Consider the following 18,530-nt stretch of genomic DNA (forward strand, 5'->3'; position numbering starts at 1 on the left):
ACATTAGGTTGTGTTCTCTGACTTCATAGAAGAGTTGGTAGGTTTTTTTGCATGTGTACAGTTCCGTGCACCATTGGGCCCCTTAATTCTTATTCGCATCTATAAATTCCTGTGAGCTCAAATACCTGCATACTGAATTCTCCTGGGACTCTGAATGTTTTTGTCTGGTTCATGCCTCAGCAGTATTTCAGAAAATGATCTCTTCTCAGAGCCTGGACAAATGTGTTTGGAACCTCTTGAGGCGTCTAGTTACTCAGACTACAAATGTGTTTTCTTCAAGGATTCAGACTTTTTTTCCTTCACAGGAGATAGCTCCTCAGCCTGCCAGCCATAGCGTTGTTTCACAAAAATCATTGCTGTCTATTTTCCTTTTCCTCCTGTGCGCTGTGGCTAAGACAAATTTTCCTCAGATAGATAAGTAATTCTTCACGATTGTTTTACCGTCACTGCTTTAAAAATAAGAAAGTAAAAAGTAAACTGCCAAACCTCCACTGGAGGGGGAGTGGACAGAAGTGTAATTCAGCCTCTCTTAAAGCATTAATCCTAATATTTCCTGGTCCACAAAACGCCCCTGAACTTCTGAGTTTTATCTTGAATTTTAGAAACCTTAATTGCCACATAAAATGGAATAATTTCCAATTGCTTTAAATGCAAGCTATGGACTGGATACAGGAATAGATTGAAAAGATTTATGTTCTCTGATGTCCCTGTGATGTAATCCCAGAGGAAGTTCCCCAGACTCTCAACAGCAGGAAGAATCTGTCAGTTTAAAGTGTTCTGTGTGCTCTCAAGAACTTGCTGTACATCTTCATTAAATGTATAGTTGTGGTGGCTTCCTAGTTAAGTTGGCAAGGCTTCAGTTTTGGGCAAGGCCAGAGAAAATTAGGCAGTGCCAACAGAAAATGCCCACCAAATCTTAAAAAAAATCTAGGTCTTGCTTTCAACCACAAAAAAATGAACTGCTAGTGTTGGACTAGTGTTTTCTAGAAGGAAAGACTTGTGCTTTTTGGCAACTGGGTCTTTGAATTCAGAACAGGAACATAATTGTCATCCTATTCTTTCTGAGATGTACGACATCATGTCTCCAACTGATACATTATTTTATGTACCTATTTTTTTTATCTAGATTGCTTAACCCAGTGGCCAGAAGGATACAATGTGTTTGCAGGAGTGCACTAAAACAGTTTGTAATGTTAGAAGTCATGGTGACATTTTGCTGGCATCTCATCTACTATCCACTGTCTTCCAAATGGTTCATAGAATATCATGGTTGGAAGGGACCTCAGGAGGTCATCTAGTCCAATCCCTTGCTCAAAGCAGGACCAATCCCTAATTAAATTCCCAAATGGCTCCCTCAAGGATTGAACTCACAACCCTGGCTTTAGTAGGCCAATGCTCAAACCACTGAGCTATCCCTCCCCCTAGTTTATGGTTACAAACTTACCATAAACTATTCATAAAGCTGTTGGAATTGCAGGGAATTTTTGTGGGAATCTAGTTCACTTACAGGCTTGCAGGTGATGTCATGGACTTGTTCTATATCAACTGATACAGGTAGCAGGTTCTGTCTGTTCATGTCGGTTAGTAACCTCTGGAATTTTTGTATTTACACCACTACCCTGTTGGCAATGGTTGTTTTTGAGATTCCAATTTACAGGCTGGTTTCCTGAGCAGACATTTCCAGAACATCTGGATTCTGAATGGGAATTGCATTAGGGTGTCATAAAACAGATGTTGGGACATGCCTATTCCAGATTTACAACTGCAAAATGAAGAAATACATATCCAGATAACAGGGAGTTCTCAGGGAAGGTACTCTAAAAATGATGGCCTAAGGGCATATTAGAATCTTAATGCCAGTGTAGTGCTTCTGTTTTTATGTGAGCTTTTCTAAACAGACTGTTGGGATCATGATGATAATTTTGGCCTTTTCCTGACCTTTTACCTTGCTACATAGGTGCTGGAACTCTGGGTGCTGGGAGTGCTGCCGCACCCCTGCCTCGCTAGGATGTTGGCAGTCTGCTGTCCATGGATTCTGTGTAGGCAGAGAGCACTTAAAAACAGGTCACTGGTCCTGAAGTACTTTTGTCCTTTTCATGGGCGGTTTGACTGCTGAGAAATACAACTTGTATAATAGAGTTTCTCTTAAGTCCTACATATACTACCAACCTCCAGGAAGCTAGTGAAAAGTAACATCTCTCTGCAAAAGTGGGAAAGGTTTGCTTTCTTTTTTTTTTTTTTTTGAAAAGCACAAACATTATCTTAGAAACTGGTTGAATGGCCAGCACACTGAAATAACAAAGTCAATCCACTTGAGACCCATAAGGACGTATACACACACATTTCCTCTTTCCATAGAAATAAGATCTCTTGCCATGTAATATTATTTTGTGATGCCCTTCAGTTCAGAAATTGGTGGCACCTGTGTTTGATGTAGGTGCGGTCCTCAAAGTCCTGACAGCCCTTAGCTGCTCCATGAATAGATTTATGGTTTATAATTTAATATATCTGTCTTCCTAAGACTGACTTTCTGTTTCTGGTTTCCTGCTGAGAAATTCTCTTACTGGAAAGTTACGCAACTGCTTCCATTATTGTTGCCCAGTTTCTTTTAATATTTGAAGGAAAAATAACCTTTTAGATAGGATCCGTCAGCATTACACAATGCTGTTTCAGACTTCTTGTCAGTGGTGGCTAGAGCTCTTGTGTTAAAATAATTTTCTAGTTTGGCTGATAAATTGCATAAAGGTGACAGGTAAAAGTTATTAAAATATTCTAACATTTGTGAAAGTCAAATTGATTTTTTTGTTTGCTTTCTGTCTTTGAATATTGGGCTGGCAGTTTCCATTCGCACTGTATCTAGGTGGCTGATTCCTTCTTTTGGATAGGAAAATGTCTGAAGAGATTCATAAGGGCGATTATTTTTTGGAAGTTTCTCTTGTGCTGCATCCAGTTCTCTGGGGGAAAAAAAAGTCATAATTCACAGAGTATCCTGCCCATCCAGATAAATGAGGGGTGGGCAAACTTTTTGGCCCAAGGGCCACATCTGAGTATGGAAATTGTATGGTGGGCCATGAATGCTCACAAAATTGGGAGTTGGGGTGCGGGGTGTGTGTGTGAGGGCTCCGGCTGGGGATGAGGGGTTGCGGGTGCTCTGGGCTGGGACCGAGGTGTTCGGCGGGAGGGAGGGGGATCAGGGCTGGGGCAGCGGGTTGGGGTGCAGGAGGGGGTTGGGGGTGCAGACTCCAGGTGGCGCTTACCTCAAGCAGCTCCCAGAAGCAGCAGCACGTCCCCCCTCCAGCTTCTACGAAGAGGCTCGGCCAAGTGGCTCTGCACACCGCCCTGTCTGCAGGTGCCGTCCGTGCAGCTCCTATGGGCCATGGTTCCCGGCCAATGGGAGCTGTGGGGGTAGCGTGCAGAGCCCCTTGGCTGCACCTACACGTAGGAGCTGGAGGGGAGAGGATATGCCACTGTTTCTGGGAGCTGTGCGGAGTGGGGCAAGCCCCAGACCCCACTCCCGGCTGGAGCGCCAGAGCGGGGCAAGCCCCGACCCCACTCCCTGCCGGGAGCTTGAGGGCCAGATTTAAAATGTCTGGAGGGCCAGATAGCTAAATGGAGGAAGAGTGGTGTTTTTTTTTTTTTTTTTTTTTTTTGAAGCGGATACCTTTTCCTGCTGGCATGCTTGCTGAAATAGTCACAATAAAGGCATCTGCACAATGGTTATGAGTGTTTTATTCAATCCTAGTTTGCAAAAAAAAAAACCCCAACATTTCTAGTTTTGTATCATCTTTGGAAATATTATTTAGGGAAGGCATAGCTAGCTCACCAAGTGTGCCAGCAGTGGGAGGTTTCTGCCTCCCTTCCCTCCCAAAACAACTCTACCTTCTTTAGCAAGTTTGGTGAGGGACCCCATGGATTATGATTTCTGTACAGAACAGTGGAGCCATACTGATGAAAAAAATAGGTTAGAGAAATAGTGTTGCCTTTCAATTAGATTTAGCTACCTGTTCAGCTCTGCTGTTCTGACTGTGACTACATTGTATGTCATCTGCTTTTTTACTGATGGAGACTGATTGGGGCTATATAAATTCTCAGTATTTTATTATTAGACCCTACTTGACATGGTAGGAAAACAAAGTGACTGGATGTGACAAGGTTTTAAATCTGAGTTTGAATAATGCATTTCTATTGTATAAAGTGGCTTTCAAACAGATTACTCCTGTAATTTGGTAAATAAAGTTCCTTTTATTAATGTTCATATAAATTAAGAAACGGGAGCAAATATTTCAATTCAGATACACTTTGTTTTTATCCACAGTTAATTTAATTTGCTGCCAAATAGTATTTTCATTTAATAGTATGAAAAATATACTTGGTACTAGCTTTAAACTATCTTAAATTAAACATTAATACTTGTATTCTGTTGTGAACGTATTGAAGTTCATAAAATACATTTTTCACTACAGAAGTTTAATTGGACCACCTTGCTGTCATAGTTACTTATTACAGCAAAAAGCTTTTGATGATGGCAATACTAGCACATTTTATTTAGGTTGAAATGAATTTCATTCAGTGTTTTCTGAATGGGATTATTTACTTTAGCAAAACTAAAGATTGTAGTATTGTGATTTGAATTTCACTCACATTATATATCCAATTGTTAAATAGTATTTCTAAAATAAAATTACCGGTAGGTTAGTATGTATTAAACCTTTATCACTCTTAATTGGAATGCAATTTTCAAAAGTGGTACTTTATTAAGAACAAAGTAAAGTAATATTTTAAATTTTGGATCTACTCCTTTTTATTCCTGACGTTATGTGGATTAACTTCACAAAAGCAATTGTAGCAACCTGGTGACATTTATGAATCTTTGACCTCTGCTTTCCTCAATGACAGATTATCACAATATTTGTTCATATTTCATGTACTGTATATCTAACCGTGCTAAGTATTTCCAACTTCATGTAAATAAGGTACTCATCAGATGTATTAATATGTCACTTGCAGGTGATGGTCATAGTAACGCTTTTAGACATTTATAAGTCTGCCATAAAGATAAAATTTAGCATACAACTTTGTCTGTTGTAAAGTTTTTGTGAATGTTACTATGTATTCCCTGACCTATCATTTATTTAATATTCAGCTTTTCTTCCCCAGTCCACTAATTAAAATGAGGGAGCAACAGTGGAAAAATACTCATAAAATATAACTTTTCCTCTTTCTTTATATGCCATTATAAACTATTTCTGTTCTCCATTTTTTGGAACCTAAAACCATTGGCCAACATTTTAAAAAATGGGGAGGTTAAGTTGGGTTCTTAAATCCATATTTAGGCTCCTAAGTATGTTTGGTCTGAATTTTGAAAAGTGGAAGCTGACTCCTTGTTTACTATTTCATATTATTTCTTTGTATTAAATATTTATATTACTGTGGTGTCCAGAAACCCCACCGAAGACCAGATACTCTGCTGTGGTAAGTGCTGTACAAAAATAAAAGTAGACATGGTCCATACATTGCAAAATTTATAATTTAAATGCTTTTTTGCTCTTCATCCAAACTGTGCCCTTCCTCTGTCTTATTGGTGAGGCAGAGGAAGAAGAGAAGTTAATTAGAGAAATGTGAGCAAACGGACAAGATGAATTAGGCATTCAGGAACCATTTTGCCTGGTTGTGACTCCAGGATCTTTGATGTCAACTGGCAGAAGGCATAGGGGTACAGCTATCCCATGGGTTCACCAGAGCAGTCATGTAAGTTCTCAATTGAAAGCCTGTGTCACACTGGTCAAAATCATTGAGAGATGTATATATGGAATAAAAGTGAGGGTAATGTAAGTATACTAAAAACTATGTTTTATAGGTCTGTAGTTACACTAGCTATGAGTGATCTGCTTTTTATCTTGAGACAAACTTCTCCAGACAGGAGATGGGAGATGCTTATATCCATGGTGGACCAGTATGTATTGTATGTCATACAATAGGAGTCTGTTAGCATTCTAAATCACATGCTAATGAAGAGCTGGCAAGGAATTCAGAAAGAACTTATCAGTAAGAAGTAAACATTGGGGGGACCTCTATTTTGAGGTGAACATCAGAGGTCTATTCTGGTATATTTGAGAGTGCAGAGAGATACTTTAGCATCCTTCACCTAGGAAGTAAACTAACCGTGGGTGTTCTTCATGAAAAAGGATTCTCAGCCAAGTTTGGTTGAAAACACTGGAAAGAACTTTGGGGTGAGATAAACTTCTTTAGACAGGGGCAAAACTTGTTATATTTAAGCTCAAGAATATGTGTTTATGACTTTGTTTTATACATAACGATTTCTTCCTTTCTCTCACTGATACTTATTTGAATTTCTATTCTGTCTTAAATACATTTCCTTTTGTTTTGTAATTGAACGCAAGTGTTGTGTGTGCTACAGGAACAGTGGTCCAGGGTAAAACTGGTTAAATGTGGCACACTGTTCCTTTGGGTACAAAGGATGTGGGTATCCAGTGATCAGAGGACATTTTGAAGGGACTCGGGGGCTGGGGTGCTTCTGTTGTCAATCTGCAGGGCAAAGACAGGGCTGGAGTAGCCTAGAGGAGAGTGCTTGAATGGCTAACTGTGCTAACAACCAGGTGGCACATGCAAGACTCCCCCTCAGGTGGTAAAGTGACCCAACCTCTGGGTGCCCTAAGAAGCATCACACTGGGCCTTATAGCCCAGTAATTCTGAACAGATTAGAAGGCTAGGATGGTTGGAGGAGAGGAAGTAAGAGGATATAAGAGTTGTAGGGAGCAAATGGAAGGATGGGAAAACAAGGTGGAGTGAGCACATAAAGGTGGAGGTGGTAAAGATGAGACTAGAGGATGTATTGCAAAATACATCAGCAAATCATGTAATAGAGTAGTAGCAGCAGTGGGAGCACTGTGTTATAAAATAAAACAATACTTAGCTCAATAAGAATGTGAGGTCAGTATTGAGCAAGCTTAAAGTGTCATGTGACAGTGTGTGAAAAATGTCTTCTGACAGGGTGGTGTCTGAAAAATTAATTTTTGTGAAATGACTGTAGTGTGTGATGATGGTATTCTCTGGAAGATTTAAGATGAGGTAGGAGACTATATTTGAACAGGCTTCCCACCCAGATGGAAGAACTAGGGAAGGGCCTTTGTGACTTATAGGCTCTGGTAGGCAGCACTGCAGGGTTCTCTACCCTCTTAGAATTGTAATTCGTCTTGAGCTGGATCCCTTAATTTGAGTTATTGTCTGTGCTCCTGGCTCTATTTATTTGTAGAAATGTTTTTACCTTGAATTTAGTTTTTTTATGCCAGACCTTGTCAGTCTCCAAGAGCCAGGGACACAGAGCCACCCTGGAACTAGTATTGGTGATTCCTTTAGATTCACCTGAAGCATGTTGGTAGTATGGGGAGCTTTCACAACAACTGCCCTTGTTCTACAAAGAGATAGGTGATTTGAGTCTCCAAGGCTATCACCTTTCCTAAGCACAAAATTCACTTTGAAAAGAAGAAGGGGAAGGGGAGAGTAAGGAGAGAGAGAGAGAGGCTATAATTATTTTTAGAGGGAAAGCATTTTTTTTTTAAACAAACATTTTTCACTTCTCTTTTTTTTTAATTCAGTTGTGAAATTCAAAACCAGACAGTAACTAACTCACAGTCTGCTTGCTTGGGACATGCTTTGCTTAGGTGTAGGACTACAAGCTGTATGTAACATATAGAAACTGCAGTTAGTAAGTTTGTGAATTTGACTTACTGAGAGTCCCACACAGGGTTTGCTTATCTTATATTATCTGTATGTGGCACTGGGTTATTTGTAAGTCATGCCCTGGCCATTAGCATTTAAAGATGTAATAAAGTTTGTATTTTTTCTGACAAAAGGGAAAATTAATTACAGATATTTGGCTAGCACGTGGTCATTCTTAATGTGTATTTTTCAAGGCGCTAGAATGGCATCCATCAGGAATAATAATCTCTACCAAATAAAAGGGCATTTAGTTTTGGAGGGCAAAAAATGCATTTTGAAAGTCAGGCAAACATTGATCTTGGAGGCAGATTTCTCATTCTTTTAAAATACGGTATTGTAAAGCAATTTTTTTTCTCCTCTGAGGTCGGTTCTCAAGGACTGAACTTATTGACCACCTTTAGTGTTTTGTAAATACAGAGCATCATATCAGTTATTTTTCCCCATACACACATGCACATATCCTCACCCTAAGTGCTGATTTCATAGGGAAACTTTATATTCCAACATTTTGGATAAAGTATGTGGAGGTCTCTTATATTAGGAGGTATCTTGAAAATAAAGTAAAATGTTCAGGTGAGGAATGTAATAGGTTTATGTGAGGGCATATGAATATTTGGTTTACTCTTTGTTTAGAGGTGGCCAGTAAAAAAAATAAAATAAATATTAGTAGTCAGACTTCTTTTTTTCTAAGATTGTGTTTTAAAAAATTGAATGTAGTGCATGTTAAAATTGTCAGATTGACAACTCTGGAGAATGAAGGGCTCTGTTTAACCTCAGAACAGATGCAGCAGAAGCAGCAGCCATTCCCGCTTCCCAACACTGCTCTGCTAATGTGCTTCAGGCTGGACCTAGATTAGATGAGTCTCTGGGATATTTTCTGCTGGCATAACTCCATTAGTTATGTCATCAGAAAATTTGGCTTCTATGCAGCCTTTGGTGTTTGCAGAGACTGCCAACAGGGCAAGTAATTGTGGTTTTTATGATTTCTATACTTGTCTACTAGGAAGTGGTCTGATCGAATCAACTGATTGGGCACCGACCACCAAAAACCATCAGATGGCAACAACTTCTTGACCTGGGCTGCATCAGAAATAATAACTTATTTCATTTCTTGAGTGATTTTGTCCCCCTTATGTTCATAGATTCATAAATTTTAAGGCTAAAAGGGCCGTTGCATCCAACTCCACAGTCAGATTTCAGCCAACCAGTAAAACAGAAGGTTTATTAGTCAACAGGAACACAGTGTAGAACAGAACTTGCTAGCACAGAAATCAGTGACTTTCAGCCAAGTCCATCTTGGGGAGTCCTGGGCCAGAAGCCTTGGACTCCCCCTCTTCCAGCGACGCTATCTCAGACACCCCCGTTGCTCCTTCTCCTTGTCTTTGTCTCGCTTCCCGGGCAAAGAGTCACCTGGTCATCATCTAGTTGCATCCCCCTTCTGGGTCTCAGGTTACGAAGGGCACTTGTCATAGCATATGTGCAGGCAGCTGGAGCAGCCTCACCTGCCCCAGAGGTCTCAGCCAAAGTCACACACCCCTATTCCCACCACCGAGGTATTGGTGCAGCACACAGGGAAACTGAGGCACATACAGTATTCATGCAAAACAGTAAAACTCACATAGGCGCAACAGTAAGGGTATGTCTACACTACGGGATTAATCCAAATTTATATAATTCGAATTTTGGAAACAGGTTGTATAAAGTCGAATGTATGTAGCCACACTAAGCACATTAATTCGGTGGTGTGCGTCCATGTACCGGGGCTAGCGTCGATTTCTGGAGCACTGCACTGTGGGTAGCTATCCCATAGCTATCCCATAGTTCCTGCAGTCTCCTCCACCCATTGGAATTCTGGGTTGAGATCCCAATGACTGATGGGGCCAAAAACATTGTCGCGGGTGGTTCTGGGTATATCCTCCCCCCTCTCCAGGGAAGCAACAGCAGACAACCGTTTCCCGCCTTTTTCCTGGGTGAACAGTGCAGACGCCATAACATGGCAAGCATGGAGCCTGCTCGGCTCAAGACAGCAGTTATGAACATTGTAAACACCTTGTGCGTTATTGTGCAGTTTATGCTGAACCAGAACCTGCAAAACCAGGCGGCGAGGAGTAGGCTACGGCAGCGCGGCAGCGAGAGTGATGAGGATACGGACATGGAATTCTATCAAACCGCGGGCCCCGGTGCTTTGGAGATCATGCTGTTAATGGGGCAGGTTATAGCTGTGGAACGCCGATTCTGGGCCCGGGAAACAAGCACAGACTGGTGGGACCGCATAGTATTGTAGGTGTGGGACGATTGCCAGTGGCTGCGAAACTTTCGCATGCGTAAGGGCACTTTCTTGGAACTTTGTGACTTGCTTTCCCCTGCCCTGAAGCGCCAGAATACCAAGATGAGAGCAGCCCTCACAGTTGAGAAGCGAGTGGCGATAGCCCTGTGGAAGCTTGCAACGCTAGACAGCTACCGGTCAGTCGGGAATCAATTTGGAGTGGGTAAATCTACTGTGGGGGCTGCTGTGATGCAAGTAGCCAAAGCAATCATTGAGCTGCTGCTATGAAAGGTAGTGACTCTGGGAAATGTGCAGGTGATAGTGGATGGCTTTGCTGCAATGGGATTCCCTAACTGTGGTGGGGCGATAGATGGAACCCATACCCCTATCTTGGCACCGGAGCACCAGGGTACCCAGTACATAAACCGCAAGGGGTACTTTTCAGTGGTGCTGCAAGCACTTGTGGATCACAAGGGACGTTTCACCAACATCAACGTGGGCTGGCCGGGAAGGATTCATGACGCTCGCGTCTTCAGGAACACTAATCTGTTTAAATGGCTGCAGCAAGGGACTTAGTTCCCAGACCAGAAAATAACCGTTGGGGATGTTGAAATGCCAATAGTTATTCTTGGGGACCCAGCTTACCCCTTAGTGCCATGGCTCATGAAGCCATACACAGGCAGCCTGGACAGGAGTCAGGAGCTGTTCAACTACAGGCTGAGCAAGTGCAGAATGGTGGTAGAATGTGCATTTGGCCGTTTAAAAGGTCGCTGGTGATCGTTACTGACTCGCTCAGACCTCAGCCAAACCAATATCCCCATTGTTATTTCTGCTTGCTGTGTGCTTCACAATCTCTGTGAAAGTAAGGGGGAGACCTTTATGGCGGGGTGGGAGGCTGAGGCAAATCGCCTGGCTGCTGATTATGCACAGCCAGACACCAGGGCGATCAGAAGAGCACACCAGGAAGCACTGTGCATCAGAGAAGCTTTGAAAACTAGTTTCATGACTGGCCAGGCTACAGTGTGAAATTTCTGTTTGTTTCTCCTTCATGAAAACCCGCCCCCTTTATTGACTCATTCTTTGTAAGGAACCCACCCTCCCCCTTCCCCCAGCTTGCTTTCAAAGGAAATAAAGTCACTATAGTTTAAAACTCATGTATTCTTTATTAATTGAATATAAACATAGGGAGAGAACCGACAAGGTAATCTGGGTGAGGTTTGGGAGGAGGATAGGAGGGAAGTAAAAGGCCACTGAAAAAATTAAATATTATGACAACCTTTTGGTTGGGCTGTCCACTGGGGTGGAGTGGGAGGGTGCACGGAGCCTCCCCCCAACCCCCGCGTTCTTACACCTCTGAGTGAGGAGGATATGGAACATGGTGAGGGGGGAGTGAGGTTATACAGCGGTACTCACAGCATTAGCCTTAGTGGTGGGGAGGGGAAATGTTCATGAATCAAGAAGAGACTACAGCCAGATTAGTCATTCACTGGAATGGTTGATAAAACTCCTGTTGACTTCAATGAACTTTTGATCTGGTCCTGTATGCCTAAGGATTTACCTTATTTGAATAATATTTCTCTTTTATGGAACTTCACTTTGATTCTAGATTACTGTTATTTTAATGTCAATTCATATTGTTGCTATATTGAATATAAACCAAATTTGTGTAGAGAGATGTCTTCAGGCAACATAATAGCCTCAGTGACTGACAACTCCCAAATGCTTTGGAGAATATCCATTCTGGATGGATAATAAGCTGCCTCCAGTTATGATGCAGTAGAAATTTAGAGTAATAGAGGAAATAATGCTACAGAGATAAGATAGGAAAGCAAAATAAACAAACCTAAAAGAGTAATTCTGTTGTAATTTTAACAAGTTTAACACCTACTGGGCCAAATTCCCTGCTGAGGTAAATGGCTGCAGGTCCATTGATTTTAATTACCTATTTACACCTGCAGAGTTTTTGGTCTTTGTATTTAAATGCACAGATATCTGTTACTGCGTCCCATAAGTAGCTGAAAATAAACCTATGCAAGAAAAACTTGGAAGTGGTAAAATAATTTCAGTTAAGGTTGGTCAACAAAGGTGTTTGGTGGTGTTTTGATGCGAGGACTTGTGTCTGAATATGGGAGTCGTTCCATTGACTTCAGTGGGCTTTGAATTCAGGTCCTGACAAACAGACTCAAGTCACATTCCCCAAACCTCAGACACATCAGAAAAGTTGTGTGTATGATAAGTCTTTCAATAAAGAAAAGGCAATTCTTCTTCGAGAGGTGTCCCTGTGTGTGTTCCACTCCAGGTGTTGGTGCGTCCTTTGCTCGGAGATTTTTTACAGCAGTACTCGTACCAGTTGTGCATGCGCAGAGCCTGCCCCCCCACTCTGAGCGTACCTTAATAGTACGCATGCGTGACCGGTCTCCTCAGTTCCTTTTCTACCATCCCCAGCCTGAGATGGAGCTCAGCAGACTTGTTAGAGACTTTCTCTTCCTTTGTTCACATACCTTCCTTGTTTGTTACCAGTAGTACTTAGATACCTTCCCCCCCATCCTTTTCTCTCTAAAACAAAACAAAAATAAACAAAACAAAAAAACACTTTTTTTTCCCATTCCTGTCAGCGTCAGCCGCTTCTGACATGCCTGGCTCCCTAGGCTTTAAGCGCTGCTCCACCTGCAGTGATGCCATCCCTCTTTCGGATGGCCATTCAAAATGTATTAAATGTTTGGGGGAGTCCCACATCCCCCAAAAATGTGCCCCACTGCAGCAAGCTTAAATCCAGGGCATGTAAGGACAGGGAGCAGCTCCTCCTTCAGAAATCCTTAGGGTCAGCATCAGACCCGGGCGCTGACTCAGCTACACGCCGCAGCCTCCCCACCTCAAAGAAAGACAAGAAAACTTCAAAAAAAGGCACCCTCTCTCACCTGCAAAGAGAACTTCGCAGGAGAAGACTTCCCCAGGCAGGTCTACAGCCTCCTTCTCAGCGCTTCCCTGGCTGAGCACTTTTGACATGCTGGGCTCCTCCAGCGCCGCGGGAAACCTGCCGGTGGCTGCGGCAGTAGCACAAAGCTCCGGTGCCGAGGCTTCAGGCTTCCAGTTGCCTACCTCTCTCATGGCATCGTTCGGCCATGTCAGTGGTGCCGACACATGTTGACATGCCTGACCCCCCACAGGCTATTTTTGCTCTCCTGTCACCAGCACCCGCTGAGCTGGCTGGCAGTGAAACAATGCTCAGGACACCGGTGCAGAAGAACCTTTCTTCACAGCAGATTCCTCTTGCACAGCCCTCACCTCAAAGAGGAGCTCCTGCACCGCAATTTACACAGTCAAGGGACCTGATGGTGTCACCTATCCTGCAGTCATCCATACTTAATGCCTACTTCTCTCCAAATGCTCAGTCAGGGTCCAGACAGCCTTTCTCCAGTGATGAGGAAGCAGGACTGCAGGGGGAATTTTGACCATATCAAATCTCCCATCCTCAGACCCCAATCAACAGAGATCATAGAAAAATTACCTCGTCATACTCTCAGGACCCTGCCCCATGGTATGTAACCCCCTGGATGGCACCACCCATGCCCTTCACACTGCAGTGGCAATATTGGGATCCATGGGCACCTTATTCTCGAGATCACACTTGCTATGCCACCACAGCCACACCTGCCTGCCACTGCCAGCTGACGAACCCGCCGCTGACGTAAAGCACCAGGCAGCACTGTCACAACTGTAGGATCAGTCATGACCTGCCTCCAACCCAGTGGACCCAGTTGTTACCCCAGGTGAAGCCTTATTTCCTCCTCCCCCGAAATCTTTGGATGACTTCTCAAAATTTCAAGACCTTTTCAGAAGAGTTGCCAGTGAGTTAAGAATTAACTTGGAGGAGGTTCCTGAACAGCAGCATGAGTTAACGGACATCCTGAAGCCCCTTTCTTCTTCTACGATTGCATTACCGATCAACGCAGCCCTTTTGGAACCTGCTAAGGTCATCTGGCAGACTCCCACTGCAAGCCTACCTACCTGTAAGCGAGTGGACCGCAAGTACTTCATCCCTTCCAAGGGCTCTGAATTCCTTTTCACTCATCTAGCACCAAACTCGCTGGTAGTAGACGCAGTCAACCTAAAGACCAAACACCAGTTTAGATCTACGTCCGAGCAGATCTAATCGTTTATTGCTCCACCCCATCCGGCAAGGACGATAAGTGATTAGATCTGCTCGGACGTAAAGTATATGCATCTTCCACCTTACAATTTCGCATTGCTAATTATACTGCTGTTCTGGCAAAATATGACCACAAAAACTACAACAAATTCATGGACTTTATTAATGACGGTTCTGGAAGAAAAGAAACAACAATTTATGGCTCTAGGTTCTGAGGGTCAAATAATCTCGCGTACTGTTCAAGCGGCCCTTGATGCAGCCAATGCTGCAGCCAGATCCACTGCTACAGCAGTGGTCATGCTCCGAGGTTCATGGCTCTCCTCCTCTTCCTTTCCTCGAGAGGTCCAGAGTACCATTGAAGATCTTCCCTTTGACGGCGACAAACTCTTTGCCTTCACGACCAACGGTGTACTTCATTTAATGAGGAACTCAAAGGCAACTCTCCGATCCCTAGGAATTCAAACCCCTATGACCAGAAGGAGACAATATCGATATCAACCTTACCAGCATCCACACTACCCCACATATACCCAGCAATTCCATAGATCACATGAGCAACAGCAATGCCAGAGACCTAGATACCAGCGTCGCTGTCCAAATTCTTCAGCAGCGTCTCAACCCCCTCCAACAAATAAGCAGATTTGAAGCCTTGGTCGAGGGTATAGAAAACAATGTTCCCATTTCCGCACTTACGCTGCATGTCCCTGTTTCTGGACACTACCTACAACCATTCTCCCATCAGTGGCAGAACATTACCACCAACAAGTGGGTTATAGAGATCGTCACAACTGGCTATTCCATCCCTTTCCGATCCTTGCCTCCTATCCACCGTCTCTCCCCGCCCCTCTTCAAGGACCCCTCTCATGAGCAACTGCTCCTCCAAAAAGTACATCATCTCCTATTGGGAGCAGTGGAAGTTGTGCCCGAACAACACAGAGGGAAGAGTTTCTATTCCCATTATTTCTTAACAGAAAAGAAAACCGGGGGATGGTGACCAATCCTCGACTTCAGGCAGCTCAACAAATTTATCAAAAAGCAAAAGTTCAAAATGGTTACCCTCACTACTATAATCCTAGCACTGGAGCAGGGCGATTGGTTTTCAGCCCTCGACCTACAGGATGCCTACTTTCATGTGACTGTATATCTGGCCCACAGACGTTTCCTTCGTTTTACCCTCTGCTCAACACGTTTTCAGTACAGGGTGCTACTCTTTGGCCTATCCACCGCTCCCCATGTTTTTTCCAAGCTCCTAGCTGTAGTCACTGCCTACCTCAGGAAACAAGGGGTCATAATATTTCCTTACCTCGATGATTGTCTCCTCAAAGCCTCAAACGCTCAACGAAGCGCTTCGATACACACAGCTCACTGTCGCTTGCTTCCTATCCCTTGGCTTACAAATAAAGAAAAACAAATCCACATTATCTCCTACCCAGCACCTGGAGTTCGTAGGAGCACGCCTCGATTCCCGGATGGGAATAGCATCTTTCCCGCCCGACCACTTCAACACCATAAAACTCCTGGCCACAAAACTTCACAACAGTCCTCAGGTCACTGCTTGAGACTGTCTACAACTATTAGGTCACATGGTCTCGTGCTCTTGTGGTCAAAAATGCACGACTATACATGAGGTGCTTCCAAGCTTGGTTGGCCACGGTTTATAGACCGAATGTACACGCTCTAAACAAGCCTTTATCGATACCTTTCAGAGTCCTATGGTGGACAGTTCCCTACAATTTCTGCTCAGGAGTCCCCTTTTTCCAGGATGCTCCATCCCTCATAATGACTACCGATGCATCTCTCACGGGGGGCGGGGCACAGATGGCCCACCATCGCCTACATGTTCTATGTAAACAGGCAGGGAGGAGCTTGCTCTCACTCGCTTTGCACAGAAGCTATGAAGCTCTGGAATTGGTGCCTTACGAACAACATCCGGATATCAGCCGCCTATCTTCCCAGGGCTATGAATACCACAGCGGACGAATTAAGCAGACGCTTTCCCTGGGATCACAAATGGGAGATAAACGACACGACCATCTGCAACATATTCCGCATTTGGGGCTACCCAACCATAGACCTTTTCGCAACTGCAAAAAACACGAAATGTCCCAAATTTTGTTCTAGAGCGGGATTGGGCAAACATTGCCTGGGAGATGCGTTCATGATTTCATGGGACCAGGACTTACTATATGCATTTCCCCCGATACCGGTTCTCCACAGAGTTCTGACAAAGATACGAACAGATCATGCCATGGTAATTCTGATTGCCCCATTGTGGCCCAGACAACCGTGGTTTCCGTTCCTTACCAGAATGTCAATTCGCCCACCAATTTCATTGCCCCTCACTCCGAACTTTCTATTGCAGCAGCATGGCCAATTTCTTCACCCAACCTGTCCATGCTTCACCTCAAAGCTTGGTTCCTACATGGTTCTCCCAAAACGAACTAGCATGCTCTGAGGAGATTCAGAGAGTGCTCCTACAAAGCAGAACACAATCTACTCACATTACCTATCTCTGAAAGTGGAAGCGATTCACACAATGGTGCTCAACTAAACAGCTTCCTCCTACTTCGGCACCTCTTCCACTCATACTTGACTACCTGTTAGACCTTAAGCAATCTGGCCTTTCTTTCAGCTCCATCAAAGTCCACTTAGCTGCTATTACAGCTTTTCATGACAAGATCGACGATACCTCTGTTTTTGCTCATCCAATCAGCAAGCATTTTCTCAAAGGACTCCCACCCCTATACCCAGACATTAAACCTCCTACTCCTGCGTGGGACCTTCACTTAGGCCTTGTCTACACTACGAGAGTAGTTCGAATTTACTTGCATCGAATTTTTGGAATCGATATTGCAAAGTCGAACGTCTGTGTCCACACTAAGGACAGTAATTCGACTTTGTGAGTCCACACTAACGGTGAAAGCGTCGACATTCGAAGCAGTGCACTGTGGTCAGCTATCCCACAGTTCCCGCAGTCCCCTCTGCCCATTGGAATTCTGGGTGTAGCCGGCAATGCCTTCTGGGTAACAAAATGTGTCGAGGGTGCTTTTGGGTAACTGTCGTCATCCGTCCATCACTCCCGCCCTCCCTCCCTGAAAGCGCCGGCGGGAAATCAGTTCGCGCACTTTTCCAGTCATTGACAGCGCGGATGCCACAGCACTGCGAGCATGGAGCACGCTGCGACCATCGCTGCAGTTGTGGCCGCTCTCAACGCCTCGCAGCTTATCATACACCTTTCCCTGAGGCAGATGCAGAAAAGTCAGGCGAGGAGGCTACGGCACCGCGGTGATGTCCTGAAGTCTGAGAGTAGCACAGACCTCTCAGAAAGCAGGGGACCCAGCGCCGAGGACATCACGATGGCAATGGGTCATGTTGATGCCGTGGAACGGCGATTCTGGGCACGGGAAACAAGCACTGAGTGGTGGGACCGCATAGTGCTGCAGGTCTGGGATGAATCCCAGTGGCTGCGAAACTTTCGCATGCGGAAGGGAACTTTCCTGGAACTTTGTGAGTTGCTGTCCCCTGCCCTGAAGCGCAATGACACCCGGTTGCGAGCTGCACTGAGTGTACAGAAGCGAGTGGCCATAGCCCTCTGGAAGCTTGCAACGCCAGACAGCTACCGGTCAGTCGCGAACCAGTTCGGGGTGGGCAAATCTACCGTGGGGGTTGTTGTGATGCAAGTAGCCAAGGCAATCGTTGATGTACTGCTGCCAAAGGTAGTGACCCTGGGAAACGTGGAGGCGATCATAGATGGCTTCGCAGCGATGGGATTCCCAAACTGCGGTGGGGCCATAGATGGAACTCACATCCCTATTCTGGCACCGGACCACCAAGCCACCCAGTACATTAACCGAAAGGGCTATTTTTCCATGGTGCTGCAAGCACTGGTGGACCACAGGGGACGTTTTACCAACATCTACGTGGGATGGCCGGGCAAGGTTCATGACGCTCGTGTTTTCAGGAACTCTGGTCTGTTTAGACGGCTGCAACAAGGTATTTACTTCCCGGACCACAAAATAACTGTTGGGGATGTGGAGATGCCTATAGTCATCCTCGGGGACCCAGCCTACCCGCTAATGCCCTGGCTCATGAAGCCCTATACTGGCGCCCTGGACACTGAAAAAGAACTCTTCAACTACCGGCTGAGCAAGTGCAGAATGGTGGTGGAGTGTGCTTTTGGACGTCTCAAGGGGAGATGGAGAAGCTTGCTGACTCGCTGTGATCTCAGCGAAACCAATATCCCCATTGTTATAGCAGCTTGCTGTGTGCTCCACAATCTCTGTGAGAGCAAGGGGGAGACCTTTATGGCGGGGTGGGAGGTTGATGAAAATAGCCTGGCTGCTGATTACGCTCAGCCAGACAGCCGGGCGATTA

The 18,530-nt window shown here is 44.5% G+C and overlaps 1 protein-coding gene across 4 annotated transcripts in view; it reads left to right on the plus strand.

Annotated features, from left to right (window-relative positions):
* GSTCD (glutathione S-transferase C-terminal domain containing) overlaps nucleotides 1-18,530 on the plus strand; it is a 142,323-nt gene that overhangs the window by 33,266 nt on the left and 90,527 nt on the right. The gene's annotated exons all lie outside the window — the stretch shown is intronic.

This window comes from Trachemys scripta, chromosome 5 (genome assembly GCF_013100865.1).
Source record: "Trachemys scripta elegans isolate TJP31775 chromosome 5, CAS_Tse_1.0, whole genome shotgun sequence".
NCBI classification, from domain to species: Eukaryota; Metazoa; Chordata; order Testudines; family Emydidae; genus Trachemys; species Trachemys scripta.